Genomic DNA, 15,124 nt, shown 5'->3' with positions numbered 1-15,124 from the left:
TATACATATATTATATACCCCATATAAACTCAATTTTTGCCCCCTTTTTACGGCTAGAAGCTTCAAAATTCATCAAATTTCATCAAATAGTTACGTTTACGCAATATATTGTTGAAATACGTGATTCGCAGTCATAGGTTTTACACGCAGACCACAAAAAACCAGAAACTTTGCATCCTCACACAAAGTACCTACCTGTTTTTAATTTTATATTTATCTTAAAAATCGTTAAGGTATGCAGATCTGTTCACTATATATTTCTTATCTTACATCCGATTATTCGGAGATTACGAACGGGATAAGATTATTGTTCAGCCCCATTCATGAAAGGTATGAAGTCTTCGGCACAGCCGAAGACAGTCCCGTTCTTACTTCTTTATTTTATATTTATCTTAAAAATCGTTTAGATATGTTCAAATTTCACTAAATACTTACGTGTATAGCATATATTGTTGTCTGAGAAAATCATAGATACCGGTGGTATATATAGTATATATCCCATACAACCGATTGTTCAGACAAGAAACTTTGCGCAATTTCTTCCCCATTTTAACAGCTAGAAGCTTCAACTTTCACCAAATGCTTACGTGTATAGCATATATTGTTGTCTGAAAAAATCATTGAGATCGATGGTATATATAGTATATATCTCATACAACCGATTGTTCAGTTAAGAAACTTTGCGCAATTTCTGCCCCTTTTTAACAGCTAGACGCTTCAAATTTCACCATATGCTTACGTATATAGCATATATTGTTGTCTGAACAAATCATAGAGATCGGTGGTATATATATTATATACTTCATATAAACTGTCATTTTTGCCCCTTTTTTACGGCTAGAAGCTTCAAAATTCATCAAATTTCATCAAATAGTTACGTTTACGTCATATATTTTTGAAATACGTGAGTCGTAGTCATAGTTTTTAGATGCAGACCACAAAAAACGTGAAGCTTTGCATCCTCACACAGATTACCTACCTATTTTTTATTTTATATTTATCTTAAAAATTGTTTAGATATGTTCAAATTTCACTAAATGCTTACGTGTATAGCATATATTGTTGTCTGAGAAAATCATAGATACCGGTGGTATATATAGTATATATCCCATACAACCGATTGTTCAGATAAGAAACTTTGCGCAATTTCTTCCCCATTTTAACAGCTAGAAGCTTCAAATTTCACCAAATGCTTACGTGTATAGCATATATTGTTGTCTGAAAAAATCATAGAGGTCGGTGGTATATACATATATTATATACCCCATATAAACTCAATTTTTACCCCCTTTTTACGGCTAGAAGCTTCAAAATTCATCAAATTTCATCAAATAGTTACGTTTACGCAATATATTGTTGAAATACGTGATTCGTAGTCATAGTTTTTACATGCAGACCACAAAAACCGTGAAGCTTTGCATCCTCACACAGATTACCTACCTATTTTTTATTTTATATTTATCTTAAAAATTGTTTAGATATGTTCAAATTTCACTAAATGCTTACGTGTATAGCATATATTGTTGTCTGAGAAAATCATAGATACCGGTGGTATATATAGTATATATCCCATACAACCGATTGTTCAGATAAGAAACTTTGCGCAATTTCTTCCCCATTTTAACAGCTAGAAGCTTCAAATTTCACCAAATGCTTACGTGTATAGCATATATTGTTGTCTGAAAAAATCATAGATACCGGTGGTATATATAGTATATATCCCATACAACCGATTGTTCAGATAAGAAACTTTGCGCAATTTCTTCCCCATTTTAACAGCTAGAAGCTTTAAATTTCACCAAATGCTTACGTGTATAGCATATATTGTTGTCTGAAAAAATCATAGAGGTCGGTGGTATATACATATATTATATACCCCATATAAACTCAATTTTTGCCCCCTTCTTACGGCTAGAAGCTTCAAAATTCATCAAATTTCATCAAATAGTTACGTTTACGCAATATATTGTTGAAATACGTGATTCGCAGTCATAGGTTTTACACGCAGACCACAAAAAACCAGAAACTTTGCATCCTCACACAAAGTACCTACCTGTTTTTAATTTTATATTTATCTTAAAAATCGTTAAGGTATGCAGATCTGTTCACTATATATTTCTTATCTTACATCCGATTATTCGGAGATTACGAACGGGATAAGATTATTGTTCAGCCCCATTCATGAAAGGTATGAAGTCTTCGGCACAGCCGAAGACAGTCCCGTTCTTACTTGTTTATTTTATATTTATCTTAAAAATCGTTTAGATATGTTCAAATTTCACTAAATACTTACGTGTATAGCATATATTGTTGTCTGAGAAAATCATAGATACCGGTGGTATATATAGTATATATCCCATACAACCGATTGTTCAGATAAGAAACTTTGCGCAATTTCTTCCCCATTTTAACAGCTAGAAGCTTCAACTTTCACCAAATGCTTACGTGTATAGCATATATTGTTGTCTGAAAAAATCATTGAGATCGATGGTATATATAGTATATATCTCATACAACCGATTGTTCAGTTAAGAAACTTTGCGCAATTTCTGCCCCTTTTTAACAGCTAGACGCTTCAAATTTCACCATATGCTTACGTATATAGCATATATTGGTTGTCTGAAAAAATCATAGAGATCGGTGGTATATATATTATATACTTCATATAAACTGTCATTTTTGCCCTTTTTTACGGCTAGAAGCTTCAAAATTCATCAAATTTCATCAAATAGTTACGTTTACGTCATATATTTTTGAAATACGTGAGTCGTAGTCATAGTTTTTACATGCAGACCACAAAAAACGTGAAGCTTTGCATCCTCACACAGATTACCTACCTATTTTTTATTTTATATTTATCTTAAAATTGTTTAGATATGTTCAAATTTCACTAAATGCTTACGTGTATAGCATATATTGTTGTCTGAGAAAATCATAGATACCGGTGGTATATATAGTATATATCCCATACAACCGATTGTTCAGATAAGAAACTTTGCGCAATTTCTTCCCCATTTTAACAGCTAGAAGCTTCAAATTTCACCAAATGCTTACGTGTATAGCATATATTGTTGTCTGAAAAAATCATAGAGGTCGGTGGTATATACATATATTATATACCCCATATAAACTCAATTTTTGCCCCCTTTTTACGGCTAGAAGCTTCAAAATTCATCAAATTTCATCAAATAGTTACGTTTACGCAATATATTGTTGAAATACGTGATTCGCAGTCATAGTTTTTACACGCAGACCACAAAAAACCAGAAACTTTGCATCCTCACACAAAGTACCTACCTGTTTTTTAATTTTATATTTATCTTAAAAATCGTTAAGGTATGCAGATCTGTTCACTATATATTTCTTATCTTATACATCCGATTATTCGGAGATTACGAACGGGATAAGATTATTGTTCAGCCCCATTCATGAAAGGTATGAAGTCTTCGGCACAGCCGAAGACAGTCCTGTTCTTACTTGTTTATTTTATATTTATCTTAAAAATCGTTTAGATATGTTCAATATTTCACTAAATACTTACGTGTATAGCATATATTGTTGTCTGAGAAAATCATAGATACCGTGGTATATATAGTATATATCCCATTACAACCGATTGTTCAGATAAGAAACTTTGCGCAATTTCTTCCCATTTTAACAGCTAGAAGCTTCAACTTTCACCAAATGCTTACGTGTATAGCATATATTGTTGTCTGAAAAAATCATTGAGATCGATGGTATATATAGTATATATCTCATACAACCGATTGTTCAGTTAAGAAACTTTGCGCAATTTCTGCCCCTTTTTAACAGCTAGACGCTTCAAATTTCACCATATGCTTACGTATATAGCATATATTGTTGTCTGAAAAAATCATAGAGATCGGTGGTATATATATTATATACTTCATATAAACTGTCATTTTTGCCCCTTTTTTACGGCTAGAAGCTTCAAAATTCATCAAATTTCATCAAATAGTTACGTTTACGTCATATATTTTTGAAATACGTGATTCGTAGTCATAGTTTTTACATGCAGACCACAAAAACGTGAAGCTTTGCATCCTCACACAGATTACCTACCTATTTTTTATTTTATATTTATCTTAAAAATTGTTTAGATATGTTCAAATTTCACTAAATGCTTACGTGTATAGCATATATTGTTGTCTGAGAAAATCATAGATACCGGTGGTATATATAGTATATATCCCATACAACCGATTGTTCAGATAAGAAACTTTGCGCAATTTCTTCCCCATTTTAACAGCTAGAAGCTTCAATTTCACCAAATGCTTACGTGTATAGCATATATTGTTGTCTGAAAAAATCATAGAGATCGGTGGTATATACATATATTATATACCCCATATAAACTCAATTTTTGCCCCCTTTTTACGGCTAGAAGCTTCAAAATTCATCAAATTTCATCAAATAGTTACGTTTACGCAATATATTGTTGAAATACGTGATTCGCAGTCATTGTTTTTACACGCAGACCACAAAAACCAGAAACTTTGCATCCTCACACAAAGTACCTACCTGTTTTTATACCTTTCATGAAAATGAAATGGTATATTAATTTCGTCACGGAAACCGAAAATTGTAAGTCCTTAAAGGAAAATAGATAGACCCACCATTAAGTATACCGAAATAATCAGTTGAAGAGCTGAGTTGATTTAGCCATGTCCGTCTGTCCGTCTGTCCGTCTGTCTGTTTGTATGCAAACTAGTCCCTCAATTTTTGAGATATCTTGATAAAATTTGGTGAGGCGGGGTGTATTTGGGTGTCCGATTAGACATTTGTCGGAACCGACCGGATCGGACCACTATAGCATATATCCTCCATACAACCGATTTTTTCAGATAAAGGGGTTTTTTGTAATATCTTACCAATTTAACAGATTGAAGCTTCAAACTTCACCATATACTTTCGTATATTGCACATATTGTTGCCTGAAAAAATTTATGAGATCGGTCGTATATATAGTATATATCCCCCACAACCCGATTGTTCAGATAAGGAACTTTTCGTAATTTCTACCCCATTTTATTAGCTATAAGCTTCAAATTTCACCGATTGCTTACGTATATAGCATATATTTTTGTCTGAAAAAATCATAGAGATCGGTTGTATATATAGTATATATCTCACACAACCGATTGTTCAGATAAGAAACTTTCGCAATTTCTGCCCCGTTTTAAAAGCTAGAAGCTTCAAATTTCACAAAATGCTTAAGTGTATAGCATATATTGTTGTCTGAAAAAATCATAGAGATCGGTTGTATATATAGTATATATCTCATACAACCGATTGTTCAGATAACAAACTTTGCGCAATTTCTGCCCCGTTTTAACAGCTAGGAAGCTTCAAATTTCACAAAATGCTTATGTATATAGCATATATTGTTGTCTGAAAAAAGCATAGATACCGGTGGTATATATAGTATATATCCCATACAACCGATTGTTCAGACAAGAAACTTTGCGCAATTTCTTCCCCATTTTAACAGCTAGAAGCTTCAACTTTCACCAAATGCTTACGTGTATAGCATATATTGTTGTCTGAAAAAATCATTGAGATCGATGGTATATATAGTATATATCTCATACAACCGATTGTTCAGTTAAGAAACTCTTGCGCAATTTCTGCCCTTTTTAACAGCTAGACGCTTCAAATTTCACCATATGCTTACGTATATAGCATATATTGTTGTCTGAACAAATCATAGAGATCGGTGGTATATATATTATATACTTCATATAAACTGTCATTTTTGCCCCCTTTTTTACGGCTAGAAGCTTCAAAATTCATCAAATTTCATCAAATAGTTACGTTTACGTCATATATTTTTGAAATACGTGAGTCGTAGTCATAGTTTTTAGATGCAGACCACAAAAAACGTGAAGCTTTGCATCCTCACACAGATTACCTACCTATTTTTTATTTTATATTTATCTTAAAAATTGTTTAGATATGTTCAAATTTCACTAAATGCTTACGTGTATAGCATATATTGTTGTCTGAGAAAATCATAGATACCGGTGGTATATATAGTATATATCCCATACAACCGATTGTTCAGATAAGAAACTTTGCGCAATTTCTTCCCCATTTTAACAGCTAGAAGCTTCAAATTTCACCAAATGCTTACGTGTATAGCATATATTGTTGTCTGAAAAAATCATAGAGGTCGTGGGTGGTATATACATATATTATATACCCCATATAAACTCAATTTTTACCCCCTTTTTACGGCTAGAAGCTTCAAATTCATCAAGTTTCATCAAATAGTTACGTTTACGCAATATATTGTTGAAATACGTGATTCGTAGTCATAGTTTTTACATGCAGACCACAAAAACCGTTGAAGCTTTGCATCCTCACACAGATTACCTACCTATTTTTTATTTTATATTTATCTTAAAAATTGTTTAGATATGTTCAAATTTCACTAAATGCTTACGTGTATAGCATATATTGTTGTCTGAGAAAATCATAGATACCGGTGGTATATTATAGTATATATCCCATACAAACGATTGTTCAGATAAGAAACTTTGCGCAATTTCTTCCCCATTTTAACAGCTAGAAGCTTCAAATTTCACCAAATGCTTACGTGTATAGCATATATTGTTGTTCTGAAAAAATCATAGATACCGGTGGTATATATAGTATATATCCCATACAACCGATTGTTCAGATAAGAAACTTTGCGCAATTTCTTCCCCATTTTAACAGCTAGAAGCTTCAAATTTCACCAAATGCTTACGTGTATAGCATATATTGTTGTCTGAAAAAATCATAGAGGTCGGTGGTATATACATATATTATATACCCCATATAAACTCAATTTTTGCCCCCTTCTTACGGCTAGAAGCTTCAAAATTCATCAAATTTCATCAAATAGTTTACGTTTACGCAATATATTGTTGAAATACGTGATTCGCAGTCATAGGTTTTACACGCAGACCACAAAAAACCAGAAACTTTGCATCCTCACACAAAGTACCTACCTGTTTTTTAATTTTATATTTATCTTAAAAATCGTTAAGTATGCAGATCTGTTCACTATATATTTCTTATCTTACATCCGATTATTCGGAGATTACGAACGGGATAAGATTATTGTTCAGCCCCATTCATGAAAGGTATGAAGTCTTCGGCACAGCCGAAGACAGTCCCGTTCTTACTTGTTTATTTTATATTTTATCTTAAAAATCGTTTAGATATGTTCAAATTTCACTACATACTCTACGTGTATAGCATATATTGTTGTCTGAGAAAATCATAGATACCGGTGGTATATATAGTATATATCCCATACAACGATTGTTCAGATAAGAAACTTTGCGCAATTTCTTCCCCATTTTAACAGCTAGAAGCTTCAACTTTCACCAAATGCTTACGTGTATAGCATATATTGTTTGTCTGAAAAAATCATTGAGATCGATGGTATATATAGTATATATCTCATACAACCGATTGTTCAGTTAAGAAACTTTTGCGCAATTTCTGCCCCTTTTTAACAGCTAAGACGCTTCAATTTCACCATATGCTTACGTATATAGCATATATTGTTGTCTGAAAAATCATAGAGATCGGTGGTATATATATTATATACTTCATATAAACTGTCATTTTGCCCCTTTTTTACGGCTAGAAGCTTCAAAATTCATCAAATTTCATCAAATAGTTACGTTTACGTCATATATTTTTGAAATACGTGAGTCGTAGTCATAGTTTTTACATGCAGACCACAAAAAACGTGAAGCTTTTGCATCCTCACACAGATTACCTACCTATTTTTTATTTTATATTTATCTTAAAAATTGTTTAGATATGTTCAAAATTTCACTAAATGCTTACGTGTATAGCATATATTGTTGTCTGAGAAAATCATAGATACCGGTGGTATATATAGTATATATCCCATACAACCGATTGTTCAGATAAGAAACTTTGCGCAATTTCTTCCCCATTTTAACAGCTAGAAGCTTCAAATTTCACCAAATGCTTACGTGTATAGCATATATTGTTGTCTGAAAAAATCATAGAGGTCGGTGGTATATACATATATTATATACCCCATATAAACTCAATTTTTGCCCCCTTTTTACGGCTAGAAGCTTCAAAATTCATCAAATTTCATCAAATAGTTACGTTTACGCAATATATTGTTGAAATACGTGATTCGCAGTCATAGTTTTTACACGCAGACCACAAAAAACCAGAAACTTTGCATCCTCACACAAAGTACCTACCTGTTTTTAATTTTATATTTATCTTAAAAATCGTTAAGGTATGCAGATCTGTTCACTATATATTTCTTATCTTATACATCCGATTATTCGGAGATTACGAACGGGATAAGATTATTGTTCAGCCCCATTCATGAAAGGTATGAAGTCTTCGGCACAGCCGAAGACAGTCCTGTTCTTACTTGTTTATTTTATATTTATCTTAAAAATCGTTTAGATATGTTCAAATTTCACTAAATACTTACGTGTATAGCATATATTGTTGTCTGAGAAAATCATAGATACCGGTGGTATATATAGTATATATCCCATACAACCGATTGTTCAGATAAGAAACTTTGCGCAATTTCTTCCCCATTTTAACAGCTAGAAGCTTCAACTTTCACCAAATGCTTACGTGTATAGCATATATTGTTGTCTGAAAAAAATCATTGAGATCGATGGTATATATAGTATATATCTCATACAACCGATTGTTCAGTTAAGAAACTTTGCGCAATTTCTGCCCCTTTTTAACAGCTAGACGCTTCAAATTTCACCATATGCTTACGTATATAGCATATATTGTTGTCTGAAAAAATCATAGAGATCGGTGGTATATATATTATATACTTCATATAAACTGTCATTTTTGCCCCTTTTTTACGGCTAGAAGCTTCAAAATTCATCAAATTTCATCAAATAGTTACGTTTACGTCATATATTTTTGAAATACGTGATTCGTAGTCATAGTTTTTACATGCAGACCACAAAAAACGTGAAGCTTTGCATCCTCACACAGATTACCTACCTATTTTTTATTTTATATTTATCTTAAAAATTGTTTAGATATGTTCAAATTTCACTAAATGCTTACGTGTATAGCATATATTGTTGTCTGAGAAAATCATAGATACCGGTGGTATATATAGTATATATCCCATACAACCGATTGTTCAGATAAGAAACTTTGCGCAATTTCTTCCCCATTTTAACAGCTAGAAGCTTCAAATTTCACCAAATGCTTACGTGTATAGCATATATTGTTGTCTGAAAAAATCATAGAGATCGGTGGTATATACATATATTATATACCCCATATAAACTCAATTTTTGCCCCCTTTTTACGGCTAGAAGCTTCAAAATTCATCAAATTTCATCAAATAGTTACGTTTACGCAATATATTGTTGAAATACGTGATTCGCAGTCATTGTTTTTACACGCAGACCACAAAAAACCAGAAACTTTGCATCCTCACACAAAGTACCTACCTGTTTTTATACCTTTCATGAAAATGAAATGGTATATTAATTTCGTCACGAAACCGAAAATTGTAAGTCCTTAAAGGAAAATAGATAGACCCACCATTAAGTATACCGAAATAATCAGGTTGAAGAGCTGAGTTGATTTAGCCATGTCCGTCTGTCCGTCTGTCCGTCTGTCTGTTTGTATGCAAACTAGTCCCTCAATTTTTGAGATATCTTGATAAAATTTGGTGAGCGGGTGTATTTGGGTGTCCGATTAGACATTTGTCGGAACCGACCGGATCGGACCACTATAGCATATATCCTCCATACAACCGATTTTTCAGATAAAGGGGTTTTTTGTAATATCTTACCCAATTTAACAGATTGAAGCTTCAAACTTCACCATATACTTTCGTATATTGCACATATTGTTGCCTGAAAAAATTTATGAGATCGGTCGTATATATAGTATATATCCCCACAACCGATTGTTCAGATAAGGAACTTTTCGTAATTTCTACCCCATTTTATTAGCTATAAGCTTCAAATTTCACCGATTGCTTACGTATATAGCATATATTTTTGTCTGAAAAAATCATAGAGATCGGTTGTATATATAGTATATATCTCACACAACCGATTGTTCAGATAAGAAACTTTTCGCAATTTCTGCCCCGTTTTAAAAGCTAGAAGCTTCAAATTTCACAAAATGCTTAAGTGTATAGCATATATTGTTGTCTGAAAAAATCATAGAGATCGGTTGTATATATAGTATATATCTCATACAACCGATTGTTCAGATAACAAACTTTGCGCAATTTCTGCCCCGTTTTAACAGCTAGAAGCTTCAAATTTCACAAAATGCTTATGTATATAGCATATATTGTTGTCTGAAAAAAGCATAGATACCGGTGGTATATATAGTATATATCCCATACAACCGATTGTTCAGACAAGAAACTTTGCGCAATTTCTTCCCCATTTTAACAGCTATAAGCTTCAAATTTCACCGATTGCTTACGTATATAGCATATATTGTTGTCTGAAAAAATCATAGAGATCGGTTGTATATATAGTATATATCTCATACAACCGATTGTTCAGATAAGAAACTTTTCGCAATTTCTACCCCATTTTAACAGCTATAAGCTTAAAATTTCACCGATTGCTTACGTATATAGCATATATTGTTGTCTGAAAAAATCATAGAGATCGGTTGTATATATAGTATATATCTCACACAACCGATTGTTCAGATAAGAAACTTTTCGCAATTTCTGCCCCGTTTTAACAGCTAGAAGCTTCAAATTTCACAAAATGCTTAAGTGTATAGCATATATTGTTGTCTGAAAAAATCATAGAGATCGGTTGTATATATAGTATATATCTCATACAACCGATTGTTCAGATAAGAAACTTTGCGCAATTTCTGCCCCGTTTTAACAGCTAGAAGCTTCAAATTTCACAAAATGCTTACGTATATAGCATATATTGTTGTCTGAAAAAATCATAGAGATCGGTGGTATATATATTATATACTTCATATAAACTCTCATTTTTGCCCCTTTTTTACGGCTAGAAGCTTCAAAATTCATCAAATTTCATCAAATAGTTACGTTTACGTCATATATTTTTGAATTACGTGATTCGTAGTCACACTTTTTACATGCAGACCACAAAAAACGTGAAGCTTTGCATCCTCACACAGATTACCTACCTATTTTTATACCTTTCATGAAAATGAAATGGTATATTAATTTCGTCACGAAACCGAAAATTGTAAGTCCTTAAAGGAAAATAGATAGACCCACCATTAAGTAAACCGAAATAATCAGGTTGAAGAGCTGAGTTGATTTAGCCATGTCCGTCTGTCCGTCTGTCCGTCTGTCTGTTTGTATGCAAACTAGTCCCTAAATTTTTGAGATATCTTGATAAAATTTGGTGAGCGGGTGTATTTGGGTGTCCGATTAGACATTTGTCGGAACCGACCGGATCGGACCACTATAGCATATATCCTCCATACAACCGATTTTTCAGAAAAAGGGGTTTTTTGTAATATCTTACCCAATTTAACAGATTGAAGCTTCAAACTTCACCATATACTTTCGTATATTGCACATATTGTTGCCTGAAAAAATTTATGAGATCGGTCGTATATATAGTATATATCCCCCACAACCGATTGTTCAGATAAGGAACTTTTCGTAATTTCTACCCCATTTTAACAGCTATAAGCTTCAAATTTCACAGATTGCTTACGTATATAGCATATATTGTTGTCTGAAAAAATCATAGAGATCGGTTGTATATATAGTATATATCTCATACAACCGATTGTTCAGATAAGAAACTTTTCGCAATTTCTACCCCATTTTAACAGCTATAAGCTTAAAATTTCACCGATTGCTTACGTATATAGCATATATTGTTGTCTGAAAAAATCATAGAGATCGGTTGTATATATAGTAAATATCTCACACAACCGATTGTTCAGATAAGAAACTTTTCGCAATTTCTACCCCATTTTAACAGCTAGAAGCTTCAAATTTCAGCAAATGCTTAAGTATATAGCATATATTGTTGTCTGAAAAAATCATAGAGATCGGTTGTATATATAGTATATATCTCATACAACCGATTGTTCAGATAAGAAACTTTGCGCAATTTCTGCCCCGTTTTAACTGCTAGAAGCTTCAAATTTCACAAAATGCTTACGTATATAGCATATATTGTTGTCTGAAAAAATCATAGAGATCGGTGGTATATATATTATATACTTCATATAAACTCTCATTTTTGCCCGTTTTTTACGGCTAAAAGCTTCAAAATTCATCAAATTTCATCAAATAGTTACGTTTACGTCATATATTTTTGAAATACGTGATTCGTAGTCATACTTTTTACATGCAGACCACAAAAAACGTGAAGCTTTGCATCCTCACACAGATTACCTACCTATTTTTATAACTTTCATGAAAATGAAATGGTATACTAATTTCGTCACGAAACCGAAAATTGTAAGTCCTTAAAGGAAAATAGATAGACCCACCATTAAGTATACCGAAATAATCAGGTTGAAGAGCTGAGTTGATTTAGCCATGTCCGTCTGTCCGTCTGTCCGTCTGTCTGTTTGTATGCAAACTAGTCCCTCAATTTTTGAGATATCTTGATAAAATTTGGTGAGCGGGTGTATTTGGGTGTCCGATTAGACATTTGTCGGAACCGACCGGATCGGACCACTATAGCATATATCCTCCATACACGCGATTTTTCAGAAAAAGGGGTTTTTTGTAATATCTTACCCAATTTAACAGATTGAAGCTTCAAACTTCACCATATACTTTCGTATATTGCACATATTGTTGCCTGAAAAAATTGATGAGATCGGTCGTATATATAGTATATATCCCCCACAACCGATTGTTCAGATAAGGAACTTTTCGTAATTTCTACCCTATTTTAACAGCTATAAGCTTCAAATTTCACCGATTGCTTACGTATATAGCATATATTGTTGTCTGAAAAAATCATAGAGATCGGTTGTATATATAGTATATATCTCATACAACCGATTGTTCAGATAAGAAACTTTTCGCAATTTCTACCCCATTTTAACAGCTATAAGCTTAAAATTTCACCGATTGCCTACGTATATAGCGTATTATGTTGTCTGAAAAAATCATAGAGATCGGTTGTATATATAGTATATATCTCACACAACCGATTGTTCAGATAAGAAACTTTTCGCAATTTCTACCCCATTTTAACAGCTAGAAGCTTCAAATTTCAGCAAATGCTTAAGTATATAGCATATATTGTTGTCTGAAAAAATCATAGAGATCGGTTGTATATATAGTATATATCTCATACAACCGATTGTTCAGATAAGAAACTTTGCGCAATTTCTGCCCCGTTTTAACAGCTAGAAGCTTCAAATTTCACAAAATGCTTACGTATATAGCATATATTGTTGTCTGAAAAAATCATAGAGATCGGTGGTATATATATTATATACTTCATATAAACTCTCATTTTTGCCCCTTTTTTACGGCTAGAAGCTTCAAAATTCATCAAATTTCATCAAATAGTTACGTTTACGTCATATATTTTTGAAATACGTGATTCGTAGTCATACTTTTTACATGCAGACCACAAAAAACGTGAAGCTTTGCATCCTCACACAGATTACCTACCTATTTTTATACCTTTCATGAAAATGAAATGGTATATTAATTTCGTCACGAAACCGAAAATTGTAAGTCCTTAAAGGAAAATAGATAGACCCACCATTAAGTATACCGAAATAATCAGGTTGAAGAGCTGAGTTGATTTAGCCATGTCCGTCTGTCCGTCTGTCCGTCTGTCTGTTTGTATGCAAACTAGTCCCTCAATTTTTGAGATATCTTGATAAAATTTTGTGAGCGGGTGTATTTGGGTGTCCGATTAGACATTTGTCGGAACCGACCGGATCGGACCACTATAGCATATATCCTCCATACAACCGATTTTTCAGAAAAAGGGGTTTTTTGTAATATCTTACCCAATATAACAGATTGAAGCTTCAAACTTCACCATATACTTTCGTATATTGCACATATTGTTGTCTGAAAAAATTGATGAGATCGGTCGTATATATAGTATATATCCCCCACAACCGATTGTTCAGATAAGGAACTTTTCGTAATTTCTACCCCATTTTAACAGCTATAAGCTTCAAATTTCACCGATTGCTTACGTATATAGCATATATTGTTGTCTGAAAAAATTATAGAGATCGGTTGTATATATAGTATATATCTCATACAACCGATTGTTCAGATAAGAAACTTTTCGCAATTTCTACCCCATTTTAACAGCTATAAGCTTAAAATTTCACCGATTGCTTACGTATATAGCATATATTGTTGTCTGAAAAAATCATAGAGATCGGTTGTATATATAGTATATATCTCACACAACCGATTGTTCAGATAAGAAACTTTTCGCAATTTCTACCCCATTTTAACAGCTAGAAGCTTCAAATTTCAGCAAATGCTTAAGTATATAGCATATATTGTTGTCTGAAAAAATCATAGAGATCGGTGGTATATATATTATATACTTCATATAAACTCTCATTTTTGCCCCTTTTTTACGGCTAGAAGCTTTAAAATTCATCAAATTTCATCAAATAGTTACTTTTACGTCATATAGTTTTGAATTACGTGATTCGTAGTCATACTTTTTACATGCAGACCACAAAAAACGTGAAGCTTTGCATCCTCACACAGATTACCTACCTATTTTTATAACTTTCATGAAAATGAAATGGTATATTAATTTCGTCACGAAACCGAAAATTGTAAGTCCTTAAAGGAAAATAGATAGACCCACCATTAAGTATACCGAAATAATCAGGTTGAAGAGCTGAGTTGATTTAGCCATGTCCGTCTGTCCGTCTGTCCGTCTGTCTGTTTGTATGCAAACTAGTCCCTAAATTTTTGAGATATCTTGATAAAATTTGGTGAGCGGGTGTATTTGGGTGTCCGATTAGACATTTGTCGGAACCGACCGGATCGGACCACTATAGCATATATCCTCCATACAACCGATTTTTCAGAAAAAGGGGTTTTTTGTAATATCTTACCCAATTTAAC

Source organism: Eurosta solidaginis, chromosome X (assembly GCF_040869045.1).
Source record: "Eurosta solidaginis isolate ZX-2024a chromosome X, ASM4086904v1, whole genome shotgun sequence".
In the NCBI taxonomy this organism is placed as follows: Eukaryota; Metazoa; Arthropoda; class Insecta; order Diptera; family Tephritidae; genus Eurosta; species Eurosta solidaginis.
This window is presented reverse-complemented; position numbering follows the sequence as displayed.